The sequence below is a fragment of the Lolium perenne genome, chromosome 4, assembly GCF_019359855.2.
Source record: "Lolium perenne isolate Kyuss_39 chromosome 4, Kyuss_2.0, whole genome shotgun sequence".
In the NCBI taxonomy this organism is placed as follows: Eukaryota; Viridiplantae; Streptophyta; class Magnoliopsida; order Poales; family Poaceae; genus Lolium; species Lolium perenne.
Window position 1 is genome coordinate 146,782,897 of NC_067247.2, and position 15,899 is coordinate 146,798,795.

A 15,899-nucleotide genomic window follows, 5' to 3' on the forward strand; every position below is an offset into this window, starting at 1 on the left:
TTAAATTTATATACAACTACAAAATTATATATGAGATCGCATGTGCACATTCACTTAATTGATAAATTAGCTAATATGTGGTTGGCAATGAGCAACACACAAATTATACAAATATACGTATATTGATAAATTGTTTAATGTGTTGGTAAAAAAATGAGTACAATTAGATTTAACTGCATAAGAGCGCATCGTACATATTCGATTACCCATGACAACTAATTGAACAATGCACGCACATAAGTATACACAACTACATGATAACTAGTCGAGGATGCCAACAAAAGTAAGTGACGGGTATGCCCATATAAATACGTAGTAGTGCTAGGTAGTCGAGGTGGAGGAAAAATAAGTAAATTTCAAATTAGCTGAAAATAAGTAACTAGCATACACTCAAAGCGTCTATAAATGGTTCATTGAAGATGGCAAAATAAGAAAAGGGAACAATAAAATAAAAAGTGTACATATGGTTGGCAGCAAAGCTGAGTTGTTGATCACATGGTTGATGACGAGGTTGTTCTTCATCTATTGGAGATCAAACCCTAAGGTTGTTCTTTAGTATTCTATCCAAGGATTAGATGGAATATATGTCCATATATTTGTACCGAATTTTTAAACTCTTGCGATAAGCCAGACAACTTCCAATCATTGTGCAAACTATATAATCTAATTTTTTGCACACATGACCAGTCGTGCTCAAAACAAAGGGTCTGGACATTCATAACCTGAAAGGATAACCATTACATTGGCTACTCCCACTAAACCACTACTTACTGATTTCCAAGAAGTGCAAGAACAAGTTCAACAAGCCATTTTAGAATTAAAAGTTTGAGAAGGTGATCAAACTAAACAAAAAAAATAAGAGGATGGTCCACTTATCCTTCCTCCTACACAATACTTCAGTTTAGGGGTACTTCAGTTGCATCAGTATTGAGGGTATTGCGTAGGGCAGGTCTATGAAATAAATTTGAGATTGATGTCCTGGACAAGCTAAGTTCCATATAGACATCGAATTTGCATAGTACTAAGTGTTTGCCTCCCTTTTCCCTTAGTCCAAAACTCACCCCGCCACCTTTCTAGAGAGCGGCCAAAAGAAACCTACCGGTTCAGGTTAGACAAGCTGTAAAATGTATGAGCTTGATCTCTTGTGTCAAGTAGCTTGTATAAACACTATTTGAGGAACCACTTTATCATATTGTTAGGGATATCTTTCTTCACATTGTTAGGATCTACAAACCAATATTAGGATGGAATTTTCTTTTGGGGTCAAGAGAGGGAGCATAATAAAGGGTCTAGAGGATATGGAGAAACACAAGAAACTTATACTGGGAGAAACATCATACAGTGTACTCGTCAAGGTTATTTTTATCCCTCTACTAGATTAGTCTAAATAACCCATCGTAATATTTGTCTGGATATAAGAAAAATATTAGAAATGCAGTAGGGATGTTACTGGGCCATGGATCTCGACCTTGCAAAATTGTGTCCCATGTCATGTCAATCCCCTTGAAGTTCATCATCTGGGTCTTAGTATCGCCTACTTACCCTCATTTGAAGTACTTATACCCTTGTTTACACGATCAGTACAAACTTGGCATTGAAAAGTATAAAAAAACTCAGGAGCAATAGAAACTAATATCCCTTGAAGTTACAAAACAGAGGAACAATTCTCAACTGTATTGTACTGGATAACTAGCTTGGTTTACAAAGGTGCAACTCAGACTATGAATAAACCTATATAGATTCACGATATGGAACCACAGGCATCCTATATGGAATAACCATAGACCATTCAACCCATAAATAAGAGCTAGCAACATGCCATAGTGCTCGAGGATAACACCTCAACCTTACCGATTGTCTACCAACTCTGAAATCTGACCCCTTCACAAGGAACAGTTGGGGAACACTTATATTACGGACGTCTGCAGGGGAGTGAATCCAAATAAAAATGAAGAATTATTTAGTGAGAGCAAGGTTGTAGATGTAAAATATTAATTTCCTAGCAGTTTGCATGTGAACTTCCATAAATTTTCACTCGAAACATTAAACAGCACATCATTTTCTTTTCTTTTCGAATGAGTTTCCCCGGTCTCTGCATCAAAATGATGCATACAACCGCTTTATTAAGATTTAAAACGAACCTAGTTGTACACACGAACGATTAAAGACTTATTACAAATCACGGATCACAAAGGGTCTCAACAAAAATGAGCCATCTAAAAAAGGGTAGCAACGGGAAGCTCCTTTGCATCAGCATTCCAAACGCCTATCAGCAGACCATCCGCACTGGTTGTAGAAATCTCGTGCAACCATAACCAGGCGGTTGCACCCAATATCCATATCTAGTCGCACATCCTCCGACTGTAGATAGGACCACATATGGATAAAGTGTGTAGCTAAAGGGATGACCTGCAAAAATGATGGGAAACTCTTTTTGTTAAAGATGCAATCATTCCGAACTTTCCAAATCGCCCATAAAACAACACATACACCCACTCTAATATGAGCCTTTACTATTTTGTGCACCCTGTTCAAAAATTTCCCAAACAAATTTGTAATGTTTAAGGGGGGGGGGGGGGGGGGGGAATTTATATTGAAAGTCATGTAAATAATTCTCCATATCATACGGGTGAACGGACAGGTTAAAAACAAGTGTTGTATATTCTCCTCATGATCACAAAAACAATATATCACGTCCTCCTGCCAATTACATTTAACTAAAAGAAGTGAGCCTAGCTCACTTGGTTAGGGAAGTGGATGTACAACCCAGCCACCCAGGTTCAAGTCCCTAGGAACACGAATTTAGGTTCTTACTATTTTAAAATAAAATCATTGTAGGGGCTTCCTCTACCGTATTCTTTTCAAAAAAAATACGTTTGACTAAATTATCCTTCATGAGTATAACCTTTTTCTGAAGAAACCACGTAAAAATCCTAATCTTCAAAGGTACCTTCATCTTCCAGATATATTTATTAAGGAAAATAGAGTTATCATTAAGCAAATCAATATACATGGATTTAACCGTACAAATACCAGAGGACGTGAGGCTCCATTTGAAAGTATCCTAGCTATCCGAAAGTTTTACCATGATTAATCTATTTAACAAATGAGTTCATCTTTCCCATTTATAATCATTCAGTGTTCTTCTAAAGACGATATTAAGCGGTGAGGCCGATAACATTCCTGTGGTTCACTATGTTATATAAAGATGGGTATTCACTAGCCAAAGACCTTTTTCCTAGCCAAATATCCTCCCAAAATCTAGTACTCTGGGCCATTACCTATTTGAAACGAACCGCATTTAAAAAATCATCCTTTACTTTCATAATCCCCTTCCAAAAAGGTGAGTCTGTTGGATTAACAGAAACCCGACAGAGAGTTTTAGAACTTAAATATTTCTTGTGCAGCAACTCTTGCCACATATCCTCTTCAATAATGAGTTTATGTAGCCACTTGGCTAACAGACTTTTATTTTTGAGTTCTAAATCCTCAATTCCTAACCGTCCTTGTTCTTTCGGCCTGCATATTATGTTCCACTTTGTCAACCTATATTTCTTTTTATGACCATCACTTTGCCAGAAAAAACGAGATCTGAAGTAATCCAATCTCTTCCTAACCCCCTTCGGAATTTCAAGAAAAGAAAGCATAAACATGGGAATGCTTGTGAGAATATAGTTAATAAGTACGAGACGATCCCGTAAGAAAGCATTTTACCAATCCAACTACTTAATTTTCTCTCAAATCGATTTTCAACTGGTTTCCAATCCCCATTTCTTAACTTATCAGAATGGTAATGATCCAATGTCACACCCGAACAGAATTTTATAGTCACTCTCCATCTTCCCGGCCTTACCAAAACAGAACAACTCACTGTTATGAAAGTTTATTTTCAAACCCGATAGTTGCTCCAAAATCCATAGAACTAATTTCATGTTTAAGGCTTTATTTAAATCATGCTCGAGAAAAATGATAGTGTCATCTGCATATTGTAGAATCGAGACCTCCCGTCAACTAAATGAGGAATCAGGCCAGCTACCTGACCATCCTATTTCGCTCTCGCAATCAAAATTGCTAGCATGTTGATATCTACACACGCTTCTATTCTTGTAGACAATGTTGGGTCTCCAAGTGCAGATGTTTGTAGAACAGCAGCAAGTTTTCCTTAAGTGGATCACCCAAAGTTTATCGAACTCGGGGAGGTAGAGGTCAAAGCTATCCCTCTCAAGCAACCATGTAATTACGATACAAGAAGTCTCTTATGTCCCCAACACACCCAATACACTTGTCAGATGTATAGGTGCACTAGTTCGGAGAAGAGCTAGTAAAATGCAAGTGATATGGATGGATATGAAGGGTAATATCAATTTGAAATAAATATGGCAGCAAGTAAACATGCAGTAAAATAGTAAATAAACGGTGATTCGATGTTCGGAAACAAGGCCTAGGGATCATACTTTCACTAGTGGTCACTCTCAACAATGATATCATAAAGGAATATAAATATAAGCACTTCACTATGCTACTCTGAATTACTCTCCGGTTGGATAACGAACACTAATTCACCATGTAGGGCTGCAAAAACAAACCTTAAAGATGTATTCCCAAGTAATAATGAACACCCCGCGCTGCACTTTGAGCATTCATAGGAGGTAGTAACACAAACAATTTCATAGAGACATCCAACTCAAATCATAATTCAGTGAACAAGTATTCTGTGAAATATAGCCTAAGACACCAACACGGTGCACACACCCTCACCTTTACAAACGTGGAACAAGGAGTCTCCGGTGATCACATAATTAAAGTTCACTTGAATAGCATAACGACATATAGATTACAAAGCTCATGGTCACATAAAGATCACACCATGGGAGAGAGATAAACCACATAGCTACCAGTAGAGCCCTCATCCCTGGGGGAGAACTACTCACTCCTCATCATGGGAGTCAACGATGGCGATGGAGATGGTGGTGGAGTCAATGGGGATGGCTCCGGGGGAAATTCCCCTTCCCGGTAGGGTGCCAGAACAGAGATTTCTGTCCCCCGAATCTTGTCTGCGACGACGGCGGAGCTACGGAACTTTTCGTGGGCGGATGCTTGTATATTTAGGGTTTTTGCGTCGGGAGCTTTATATAGGTGGAAGGGCAAGGTCGGTGGAGGTCAGGTGGGTCCAGACCACCCCTAGGCGTGGGCTAGGTCCAGGCCACGCCTAGGCATGGTCTGGCCTCCCTGCGCCACTTCTTCGGCCCCCCCTCTGAACTCCGTCTTCGTTTCGGTAAAATAGCAACTTCGGCTTTTATTTCGTCTAATTTCGAGAATATTTCCTGTATAACTTTTCTCAAATACAAAAATAGCAGAAAACAGGAAACTGGCACTATGGCATCTTGTCAATAGGTTAGTTCCGAAAAATGCATAAAAGTGCGACGAAGTGTAAACAAAACATATAGAAATTGGTGTAGAACAAGCTTGGAGCATCAAAAATTATAGATATGTTTGCAACGTATCACATGGCTGCAACAATGTTGAAAAGAATAGGTGACATCGGATCACCTTGTTGAAGCCCTTTTCTCGTTTGAAAGTAGTGTCCAATATCTTCATTAATTTTGATCCCAACACTACCCTTTTCAATAAAGCTTTTTAGCCAAGCACACCATTTTGGCGCAAAATCTTTCATTCTTAACACTTGTTGTAAAAAATACCATTTTACTTTATCATAAACTTTCTCGAAATCAATTTTTAAAAGAACCCCATCTAATTTTTTTCTATGGAGCTCATGTATTGTCTCATGCAAAATAACCACACCTTCCAAAATATCATAAAAGCTGATTGTAAACAACGCATCATGAAAGAAAACTTCAAATATTATCATATACTTACCCTTAAACATGCTAGAAACTCCCATAATTCCTCGTGGTTATGTGGGAAGTTATAGATCAAATTTCGAGGTGATATTCGGATTAATTGGCACCATAAGCTCTCCAACACAGACATGACTTTGGTCATATCTTCCTTTGGCTTGCCACGTGTAAATTTAGCAGGAGAGTGGTGACATGGGTTTACCCTTCGGGTACCCATTATTATTATACCTGGTTCGGCTCGGCCCAATAGTGAGAAGGCCCAACAAGGCAACCCGAAGAAGTAGTCGATCAGGACTCTTGTAAAACCCTAGGCTGGTTGCATATATAAAGCCAGCCAGGGCACCCGATAGAAAAAAGGCCAACAGATAGACAACATAGTTCCGCTACGGCGGCACCTGTAAATATACTTATGATCATATACTAGATTGCTAGCAGCAGGTAGGGATTATCCATCGAGGGGACCCAAATCTGGGTACGTCGTGTGCCTAATCTCGCTCCCGGAATCTCATTCGTCGCTCTCTCCCGAAACCCAAGTCTACAATACGTAGGCATTGGCGAGGTGATCCCTCGTCAATTGACGCCGTCTGTGGGGATCGCGGCGACTGGATTTCGTTATCCGGGCGGGATACTTCTACTTCATCATCGGCTGATTTCAATCGCTGGATTTAGCGACCACGGCTACAGCGCACTAGCGCGCGGCGTCGCAATTCTGGCTATTCACAAGACCACACAAAGGCATGCATGTCGAATTTATTTCTTCACTTTTGAAAGCCAGAGCTAATCGTGTGCCCAAGATCTTTGTTGGTGTTCGCGTAAAGCAGCAACAAGGCAGCGAGCAGTTCCGAGGAAAAAGAATCAGTCACGTCATGTCAAGCGGAAGTTGCATCGGCCAGCTTTTGGAAGTAACCACGTGATTTGGTTTTGCGAATCGGTTTTTTATTATTATTCAATGTTTCTCTAATTGACTCATTTGGATTGAACCTTCACACGCACAGCTCGCGGAGGAAAAAGGATTTTGGAGCATGCGGAGCTTCTACCTGTAAAAAAATCTGATTTATCGGTCGCGCACCTGCCAGCACGCGCTAGCTGTCGCGAATTTTCCATCCAATATAGAGACTATCAGGTGCTATATTTCTAACTATTTATTACTTGCAAAATTATTTGGATAAATATTTTTGGCTCGTACTATTATTTGCGCACAGTTTTTTGCGTCGTAATATAACTACAGATCGAAGCAAGTTTCGACGACTTTGCAGCGTACAGTCGCATGCTCGGGGGCTCGCCTGCCGTTAACCCGACAACGCGCACACGCCTCGCCTGGGGGCTCGCCCACCGCGAACTCGACGATTCTTTCTTCTATGCCGACTACTTCCACCTTGTCGAATATTTTCTGCTAAACGCTGCACGGCTCCGCTGCATCGGTTGCGTCCGTCACATCGACTTCGTATGCCGGGTGATGAGGGATCACCTCGCCAATGCCTACGTATTGTAGACTTGGGTTTCGGGAGAGAGCGATGATAGAGATTCCGGGAGCGAGATTAGGCACACGACGTACCTAGCTTCGGGTCCCCTCGGTGGAGGATCCATACGTGTTGCTGGCAATCCAGTATATGATCATAAGTATCTTTACAGGGTGCCGCCGTAGCGGAGTTATGTTGTCTATCTGTTCTCTATCTCTTTTCTCCCTCTATCGGGTACCCTGGATGGTTTTATATATGCAACCAGCCTAGGGTTTTACAAGAGTCCTAGTCGACTACTTCTTCGGGTTGCCTTGTTGGGCCTTCTCCATATTGGGCTGAGCCGAGCCAGGTATACCAATAATGGGTACCCGAAGGGTATACCCATGTCAGTAGCCCCCGAGTGCCTAGGGAAGTCGAAGACTTACGTAGAGACTCCAAGCATAATTATCTCCGAAGTCGAAGAAATATAAGGCGAGGTCCATGTCGTAGATCATGTATAGCGTAGATGATGTCGATGATTATCGAAATTATTTTTTCTATCGGGTGCGCGGTAGCGCTCCCGATGGGAGTAGCCCCCGAGTCTATGTGTAAGTACTTGCACATGGGCATAGACTCAAGTTGTACTACTCGATAAAGAACTTGACTATATTTCTGGGCGCAACCCCTCTTTTTATCGACTCCTGCTGGAGGACTTAATGAAATCCAGCGCTCCCGATGGGAGTAGGCTCCACTCGAGTCGCAGAGTCAAGTTGAGTCTACTAACCTTTATATATTTATTGAATCGAATGAAATTTTCATGATTTTTCTCTTTTTGAAATTCTTCGAGACCAAAGAGACACTATATTTTCCTCGTCAAATATATTTTACAGAGATATTGGTAAATGCGACTGGTTCATCTGACGGATCAGGTACCAGTTAATTGCTCTAGTGGCAAATCCGGATAAACCTACTTCAAACTCGTGTCCCGGACACGAATTCGGTATACTGGCGTAATCCAGAACGTGCCGCTTTAGGACTTACCGAAACTGAATTCCAGCAAAATTATCGGGTCCACAACGCGTTCGCCGGGATTTTTCTTCACATCTGTTGATGTGGAAAAAAGTGGCAGAGCGCATTCGGGTGCGATGCCACGCCACACAGGACGGATCCTGGGGTCTTACCTTCGTGAACTTTTTACGAGTCACGGCATTCAGAGTTTTTACCGCGGCGGACGCGCTCCGAGAAGATATTGTCTAGTGCCTTGATCGGCTGATGTAATGACCCATTTTTCGGCTCTTCTATATTTTTCGCGGCATGATGGGATAGCCGACTATATCGGGTTCTTCTATATTGTCGTCAGGTACCTCACCGATGCTTTTTGTTTGGAATAAATGACGAGTTAATGAACCCGGAAATTTTTCCACCCTCGTTTTTTTTGGTTCCTCCTTGATGAAAATTTCGTCGAGTTCCTCCTTGAAGAAAATTTCTTTGGGTCCTCCTTGAAGAAAATTTCTTCGGATCCTCCTTAAGGAAAATTTCTTCGGGTTCTCTTTTGAGGAAAATTTCATCGGGTGCGCGGCCAGCGCTCCCGATGGGAGTAGCCCCCGAGGCTATGGTTGGGTACGCGCATCCGGACATAGGCTCAAGAACTTATATACTTTGAAATTTGCTTTCTCCTACACAAATAAACAAACTTTTTCTATCTTTTCCTTGACTCGCTTTTTCGCATGCAGTGTCAGATGCTCGAATTCGATAATATGTAAAGTGAATATATGCCGTGCAGCCTCCGAGCGTCGAGTGCGGCGAAAGTAAATGATAACTAACTTTATGTGAAATAAAGGAACACTTAGCTTACTGGGCACGACGGAGTCACTGCGCGATGAAGTCTTCGAGTGCAGCGAAAGAGTCGAGCCGAAGAAGAAACCACCGAATAGCGAAAGTGGATGCCACAAAATTGTTGATGAAGAGATAGCCGAGCCCCCGAGCACTGCTGGGGTGATGTCATGATAGTTGCTTAGCCACCATGTCACAGTTGTTACTCGGGTGAAGTTGTTGTCGAGCCCCCGAGTGTTATCTGTGAAGCCGAAAGAAGTTGACATAGTCGTAGCGTCATATAAGGTGAATCCATTTAGGATGAAGCCATTGACAATAATATAATATGAGTCCACTGAAAATTTACGCCATTGTAGATGAAATTATTTGAAGATTAAATCATTGAAGATTACGCCATTAAGGATGAAATACTGAAGATGAATCCAAGATGAAGTATTCGAGATTAATCCACATTGAAGATTACACCATTAAATATGAAGTATATATTAAAGATGAATCTGTTGATATCAAAGAGAATGAATCCATTGACCCAAAAATAAATCCAGTGATTACCATAGAAGATGAATCCATTGACCCAAAGAAAATAAATCCAGTGATAACCATAGAAGATGAATTCATTGACCCGAAAATGCATAGGGTAGTATTGTATAGAGGAAATCAATGATAACCCGAAGAAAACTAGTCCAGTAAGCCGAAGAAAACCAGTCCAGTAAGCCAAAGAAAATAAATCCACTAAGCCGAAGAAGATAAATCCACTAAGTCGAAGAAAATAAATCCACAAAGCCGAAGAAAATAATTTCACTGAGCCGGAGAAGATATATCCACTGAGCCGAAGAAGAAAAATCCACCGAGTAATCTAGTGTATTTGCGGTAACGATGTAATGTCGTAGCCCCAAGTGTTGGGTGAATTTGCTGTAATATTGTAATGACCCAGCCCCCGAGTATTCGGGTATGGCGAAAGTAAATAAATAATTAAATTTTGGAGGAAAAGGGAAACTTAGCTTTTTATCGGGTGCGGCGGGGCCGATGTGGACGCAAGTCGTGCCTCGGACGCAGTCTGTAGTTACGCGGCGCCTAGCCGGAAGTAGTAGATGTGGCCGACATAGTTGATGAAGAGGACGCAACCGATGAAACAGAGACATGCCGCGTTTTAACCGAAAGTTGTTGACCTGACGGAACGCAGTCGATGAAGTGGATAAGCGACGGGTGATCCCCCGAGCGTGCCGATGTAAAAGACGTAGCCGATGAACAAAGGATGCAGCCGATGTGGTGAATCCGTGATGTTGAGTCCACCACGGGCGAGCCCCCGAGCGTGGCAAATAAGTGGCGGGTCAAGTCGCTCAACATGGCGAGTCGTTGACGACCAGTCCGCGGCGGATGGGTTTCCCGAGTATGATGAACCCGCGATTCATCCGCCCTGCTTTGCTGATGTAGATCGAAAGCGTTCTGCTTGATTTTGATGGAGTTGAATCCGCCGAAGATGAACTTGAAGGATGTTGATGATGAACTCGATGGATCCCGCCCGAATGACGGAGTTAATGATGATGAAGTGTATCACTCTGTGCGCAGAAAAGTAGACAAAATCCGAGACAAGTGCACGTATATTTGTCACTTGTTCGTAGCGAAGCGTCCGAGCACGGAGCCTCCGGCTGAACGACCTACACGAGTTCCTGCAATTTTTGAGGTTGTTCGTCCGCCAAGATCCAGCATTGCTTCATTACTCCAAAGTGACATGCAATACAAGATAGACACGCATGTATATGAAGGGTTAGGTTCTAACAATAAAATATTTAGTATACAACAGAGCAATCAGAGAGAGATGAGGAAAAGGATCAATCTGCCTTGCACATCGTTGGTACGCGCGAGACTTGTAGGGTCCAGGTAACGCGGAGGCTGCCAGACTTGATTTTGTCCGACCAGTTCTCGATTCCCTGTACTTCTGCGCACACATCGACTATGAAGAAAACGTTGGTCGTGGCTGCGTCCTGACGAGGAAGCTCACGAATCGGATGGGCCGGCCACGTTCCCCATCGATCTCGCCGTTGTTGACGATGAAGATCCCGCCCGAATAACGAAATCCAGTCGTCGCGATTCCCACAGACGGCGCCAATTGATGAGGGATCACCTCGTCAATGCTTACGTATTGTAGATTTGGATTTCAGGGGAGAGCGATGATGGAGATTCCGGGAGCGAGATTAGACACACGACGTACCCAGCTTCGGTCCCCTCGGTGGAGGATCCCTACGTGCTGCTGGCAATCCAGTATATGATCATAAGTATCTTTACAGGGTGACGCCGTAGCGGAGTTATGTTGTCTATCTGTTCTCTATCTCTTTTCTCCCTCTATCGGGTACCCTGGCTCGCTTTATATATGGAACCAGCCTAGGGTTTTACAAGAGTCCTAGTCGACTACTTCTTTGGTTTGCTTTGTTGGGCCTTCTCCATATTGGGCCGAGCTGAGCCAGGTATACCAATAATGGGTACCCGAAGGGTATACCCATGTCACCGGGTGACCTGCTTCCACGTCGACTCTGTCGCACCAGATAAAAAAGCTAAGTGTTCTCTTCCGATATTTAATTATTATTTACTTTCGCCACACCCGAATACTCGGGGGCTGCACCATTACATCATTAGAGCAAATTCACCCAACAGTGGGGGCCTGTGCCATTACTCGAAGAAATTGTCTTCAAAAGAGAACTCGAAGAAATTGTCTTCAAGAGAGAACCCGATGAAATTGTCTTCAAGGATGAACCCGACGAAATCTTCTTCAGGGAGGAACCCGACGAAATCTTTAGAGAACCCGACGAAATTGTCTTCAAAAGAGAACTCGAAGAAATTGTCTTCAAGAGAGAACCCGATGAAATTTCCTTCAAGGATGAACCCGACGAAATCTTCTTCAGGGAGAAACCCGATGAAATTTTCTTCAAGAGAGAACCCGACGAAAATTTCTTCAAGAGATTTGATTTACACGTAGAAGCTCCGCATGCTCCAGAATCCTTTTTCATTCGCGAGCTGTGATCCTGTCTTGGGCTCATGATTGTTTCGGATTAAGCACAGGTATATGTAAAATAAGTACATGTGTGTGAAGGTTAAATCAAACGAGTCAATTAGAAAAAGATTGAATAAGGAAAAAAAACCGATCTGCAAAACCAAATCACGTGGTTACTTCCAAAAGCTGGCCGATGCAACTTTCGCTTGACATGACGTGACCGATTCTTTTTCCTTGGGACTGCTGGCTGCCTTGTTGCTGCTTTACGCGAACACCAACAAAAAGCTTGGGCGCACGATTAGCTCTGGCTTTCAAAAGCGAAGAAATAAATTCGACTTGTAGTTCTTTCTGTTGTCTTGTGAATAGCCGGAATTGCGACGCCGCGCGCTAGTGTGCTGTAGCCGTGGTCGCTAAATCCAGCGATTGGAATCAGCCGATGATGATGTAGAAGTATCCCGCCAGGATAACAAAATCCAGTCGCCGCGATCCCTACATACAGTGTCAATTGACGAGGGATCACCTCGCCAATGCCTACGTATTGTAGACTTGGGTTTCGGGAGAGAGCGACGATGGAGATTCCGGGAGCGAGATTAGGCACACGACGTACCCAGCTTCGGGTCCCTTCGGTGGAGGATCCCTACGTGCTGCTAGCAATCTAATATATGATCATAAGTATGTTTACAGGGTGCCGCTGTAGTGGAGCTATGTTGTCTATCTGTTGTCTATTTGTTGGCCTTTTTTCTATCGGGTGCCCTGGCTGGCTTTATATATGCAACCAGCCTAGGGTTTTACAAGAGTCCTAGTCGACTACTTCTTCGGGTTGCCTTGTAGGGCCTTCTCCATACATGGTTATACCCTTCGGGTACCCATTATTAGTATACCTGACTCGGCTCGGCCCAATATGGAGAAGGCCCAACAAGGCAACCCGAAAAAGTAGTCGACTAGGACTCTTGTAAAACCCTAGGATGGTTGCATATATAAAGCCAGCCAGGGCACCCGATAGAAAAAATACCAACAGATAGACAACATAGCTCCGCTATGGCGGCACCCTGTAAACATACTTATGATCATATACTAGATTGCTAGCAGCACGTATGGATCCTCCACCGAGGGGACCCGAAGCTGGGTATGTCGTGTGCCTAATCTTGCTCCCGAAATCTCCATCGTCGCTCTCTCACGAAACCCAAGTCTACAATATGTAGGCATTGGCGAGGTGATCCCTCGTCAAGTGGTACTTACACTTGGAAGCACTAGTTCATGAATTGGTTTATATCAACATCAATAATGAATCCAGTACTAATTCCAGCTCCCAGATTTCACCAAAATCTTCATGTGCATCAATTATTATGCATTTCGCAATATACCTTCATGGTGGAATCCAAACGATAGAGCTATGTACTGTCATGAACATAGCGTCAAACTAGATTATCAACCCATTTTAGGAGCTCCACGATCATTTGATCACATCGACTGACAAAACGATTTCATCAATATGCGTTTATGATACGTCTCCAATGTATCTATGATTTCTTATGTTCCATGCTAGTTTTATGCGAATACCGACATGTTTTATTCACACTTTATAATGTTTTTATGCATTTTCTGGGACTAACCTATTAACAAGATGCCACAGTGCCAGTTCCTGTTTTCTGCTGTTTTTGATTTCAGAAAAGTTGTTCTACAAATATTCTCGGAATTGGACGAAACAAAAGCCCACGGCCCTATTTCCACGGAGTGTTCCAGAAGACCGAAGAGGAGTCGAGGAAGGCCAGCAGTGGGCCCTCCCCATATGGCGGCGCGGGGGGGGGGGGGGGGGCACTGTCGCGCCGTGACGTGGGGAGGGAGCCCCCTGGATCCCCCGACGCTGCCCCTTCGCCTATTTATTCCTTCGTCCCCGAAAACCCTAGTACCGAGAGCCAAAATACCAGAACAGTTCCAGAGACGCCGCCGTCAAACCTAACTCGGGGGGTTTATAAGATCTCCTCCGGCACCCTGCCGGAGAGGGGAATCATCACCGGAGGGCTCTACATCACCATGCCCGCCTCCGGACTGATGCGTGAGTAGTTCATCCTTGGACTACGGGTCCATAGCAGTAGCTAGATGGTTGTCTTCTCCTATTGTGCCATCATGTTTAGATCTTGTGAGCTGCCTATCATGATCAAGATCATCTATTTGTAATGCTACATGTTGTGTTTGTTGGGATCCGATGAATGTGGAATACTATATCAAGTTGATTATAGATCTATCATATATGTGTTGTTTATGATCTTGCATGCTCTCCGTTGCTAGTAGAGGCTCTGGCCAAGTTGATACTTGTAACTCCAAGAGGGAGTATTTATGCTAGATAGTGGGTTCATGTCTCCATTGAATCTGGGGGAGTGACAGCAACCCCTAAGGTTGTGGATGTGCTGTTGCCACTAGGGATAAAACATCAATGCTTTGTCTAAGGATATTTGTATTGTTTACATTACGCACAATACTTAATGCAATTGTCTGTTGCTTGCAACTTAATACTGTAAGGGGTGCGGATGCTAACCCAAAGGTGGACTTTTTAGGCATAGATGCATGCTGGATGGAGGTCTATGTACTTTGTCGTAATGCCTTAAGTAAATCTCATAGTAGTCATCATGATATGTATGTGCATTGGTATGCTCTCTCTATTTGTCAATTTCCCAACTGTAATTTGTTTACCCAACATGTTATTTATCTTATTGGAGAAACACCACTAGTGAACTGTGGATCCCGGTCCATTCTTTTACATCTGAAATACAACCTACTGCAATCATTGTTCTCTTTTGTTTTCTGCAAGCAAACATCATTTTTCACACCATACCTTTAATCCTTTGTTTTTCAGCAAGCCTGTGAGATTGACAACCTCACTGTTAAGTTGGGGCAAAGTAGTTTGATTGTGTTGTGCGGGTTCCACGTTGGCACCGGAATCTCTGGTGTTGCGCCACACTACACTCCTTCACCAACAACCTTCACGTGATCTTCATCTCCTACTGGTTCGATAACCTTGGTTTCTTACTGAGGGAAAACTCGTTGCTATACTCATCATACCTTTCTCTTGGGGTTCCCAACAGACGTGTGCTTTACCTTCACAAGCAGTTTATCATACAAATCTAAAACTTAACAATGTAGAGTCCCACATAGGGGATATGGATATGATACACTATAGCACACAGTTTAATAAATACTTCACAGTGTTTGGTGACCCATATAAGTAAGTCACTACACATCTCAAGTGCATTTAACATTGCGTTATACCTAGAGATGACAACTTAGACATTTTTCCATAGCGTCTCAAGTTTGGTGAGTCCATGACTGTGGAACATCCAAATATAATTGGTTCAATATCTATATATCCATGACATGCGAAATATAGTCATCAACCACTACATATGCTAGTATATCATCCATATGTCTTCTCACATGGATTTCGAATGTGGAGCAATTTATTATAACATTCAAGTTTTGTACATAATATCATAAATAGAATACAACTTATGATTGATTTGGTGATTTAACCATGGTTCATGGTCTCACAACGACAGGGAAAACTACAATTATGAGGATTAATTTGAATATGATGATTGGCTAACTAATCCATGAATAAACGGATGATTGATATTCACTACAAAATTTAACTAGATGCATGATTCTATCAAGTTGTCCTAGAACCATGATTAACTTACGCGAGAAAGACTTTAGTTTCCTACAAATGAATAAGAACACAAAAGAAGATAATGCAACATGCATTTTTTTACAGTGTGTTAAAGG